General features: G+C 47.9%; 2 non-coding genes across 2 annotated transcripts; both read right to left on the minus strand.

The window, feature by feature from the left end:
- Positions 1-457: 457 nt before the first annotated feature.
- LOC147359963 (small nucleolar RNA U2-30) lies at positions 458-529 on the minus strand. Its single transcript, XR_015140081.1, has one exon. It is a non-coding gene; the product is annotated as a small nucleolar RNA U2-30 (small nucleolar RNA).
- Positions 530-673: 144 nt separating this feature from the next.
- On the minus strand, positions 674-753 carry LOC147359964 (small nucleolar RNA U2-19). Its single transcript, XR_015140075.1, has one exon. It is a non-coding gene; the product is annotated as a small nucleolar RNA U2-19 (small nucleolar RNA).
- Between the last annotated feature and the right edge of the window lie 1777 nt (positions 754-2530).

The following is a 2530-nucleotide window of genomic DNA, read 5'->3' on the forward strand; positions in this document are numbered from 1 at the left end:
GAACAGTGATAAATAGGAGGCGATAAATATATTTTGATGGGAATTCCCTGGTGGACCAGTGGTTAGGACTTGACACTTTCATTGCGATGGCCCAGGGGTTCAACCCCTCCAGGGGGAACTAAGATCCCGCGAGTCAACATTTTTTTTTTTTAACTTTTTGGCTGCACCTCATGGCATGCGGGATCTTAGTTTATATATTTATATATATATATATTTATATATATATATATATATATAGAGAGAGAGAGAGAGAGAGAGAGAATGAATAATAGTCCCTGAAGCAACTCTTCATGGCGCAGTGCACGAAGACTTCTGTCGTGCTAGTTGTGAACTAGTACTTTATTAGTTATAAGATTTGAAAAATTGTTTATATGTAATATATATTCTGGGTACATCATTCTCTACAAGAACTGACTGCAGTGAATGTTTGTTGACCTCTTTTTTTTTTTTTTAATTCTGAGCTCAGATCAAGTGTAGAAACCTTCATAGTTATATAAAGTTCCGCAGTAAAATCTTTTCATCATTGCTCAGAACTGATCAGCCTTTCATACAAGCACACCCACCACCAACTGTCACCTACCCACCAATAAGCCCCATAATTATCGTCACCTATACACACACACACACATACACACACTCCTTCACACCCCTTATTTTGAATTATTCTTTTGCTTCTCAGAACTACAGAGATCATGCATCAGCTACACTGGGTGGTCTTCTGATGCTCAGATTTGGCTGCTTTCCTCACTGACTGTTGACCTCTTATTCACACCAAGGAGCGCAGGCTGTGTTTGGTTTTGTATCTCAGTCTCCCAGGTGTGGGGCCTGCGGGTCCATTGCATTGAAAACACTGAGCCTGGGAGGGTGTGTCCTCTCAGCAGTGGAGCCTACGTACCCACACCGTAGAGCAGGCTCTGCGCATTGGACTGCTTTCTCTGCAGCGCTCTGGGGCCCTCGGAACACGGATCCCGTAGAAAGAACTTGAGTTTCGTTCAGGAAAGCCCGTTGTTCCTTAAGCGGTGGCTCCAGGAAATTGCTTCCAGGCGAGGGTAATGCAGCTTCCGTCCACAGGGCGGCAGGCTTCTCCCAGAATAACAACTGGCCGGGAACAAAGGCCGCAGTCTCCCGCCGCGGCGCTGGCGGCCGGGTCTCTGGGCCAACTTTAGGGAATTAATCAGCAACTGGAGAGCGCTGGGGCATCAAGGACGGCAGGCCAGCCAGCCGCTCGGAAAAGCACAGCGAGGACCCTCACCTCGGCCACGGAAGGGGAAGGGCGCACAGCACACGCTCCCAAACGTCCGCCCAAATGCGGCCCCGCGCTGATGGCCGCAGACGGACAGACGGGGCCCAAAAACAGGCCGCCGTTGCGGAGAAGAACCTTCTACCAGGAGGCAGCCGGGTGCGGGACTAGCAGCTCAAAAGCAGCTGACGGCAGCCATCCCAGGAGACCCGTCGGGTGGGGCAGGGTGCTCGGATTTTTGGAATCTCAGTAATCAATAAGATTGAAAAAAGCTGGTGTCATCATGGGGGTGGATATCAAATTTTGATCTTGCCAGTTACGAAAATTAAAAAAAAATACAGTTGGCCTTTACTATCACCGTCATAAAAGACAGGGAAAGATAGAAAAATATAATTGAAAACTAAAGGGTAATTGCTTAAACTGACAAAAAAAAAGCTTTCCTAAAAAACAAATTTATGAAAACTTCATTGGCTTCCTCAGTAGCTCCGCGGTAAAGACCCGGCCTGCAATGCAGGCGCCACAGGAGACCTGGGTTCCATCCCTGGGTGGGGAAGACCCCCTGGAGGAGGGCATGGCACCCCACTCCAGCATTCCTGCCTGGAGAACCCCATGGCCAGAGGAGCCTGGGGGGCTATAGTCCATGGTGTCGCAAGAGTCTGACACGACTGAGGCGACTGAGCACGCAGCAGGAGCAAACTTCATTAAGATTCCAGGAGGCATTATTCTAAAGGTGTGATTCTTTTAGTTTGGAAGGAACTTGTTAAGGAAATCAAGACTCGCAGAGCGAGTAACTCACCTGTATTTCCCGAAGTGCGCTTCCGTTTCCACCAGACAGGAGAGTTCGCCTTTCCTGAGCACTTGTAATAGCATGTTAATTTTCCTTCTTCTTTTTTTTTTAATTGCAGTATGGCTGACTTACAGTATGGTATCAGTTTCAGGTGTACAACACGGTCATTCCATATTTTCGTTTTTTTCTACGCCCTGATTAATGTAATTCTCAGGCCTCCCCTTTGAGAGAGGAACTTGATATCATTCCTGTTTTACGGGAAAGGAAACCAGACCTTGATGAGGTCTCAGCAGACAGCGGCTGAGGCCAGTGTCCCCTCCCCCCACCCCACCCAACCACTGGGCCACACGGCTTTGCTGTTCTCTGGTTGTTCCAGGTGGCTCTGCAAAGAAAAGATGAGGGTTTCCTAATTAAATTAAAAACAACTACCACCCCCGTAGACCATCAGAAAGGAAGATCATCCATATGTTCCCATTTTCGAGGCAGCTAACGTGTGAGCATGG

Source organism: Bos grunniens, chromosome 13 (genome assembly GCF_055505025.1).
Source record: "Bos grunniens cultivar Pamir isolate PY7600 chromosome 13, Bosgru_T2T1.0, whole genome shotgun sequence".
Lineage (NCBI taxonomy): Eukaryota > Metazoa > Chordata > Mammalia > Artiodactyla > Bovidae > Bos > Bos grunniens.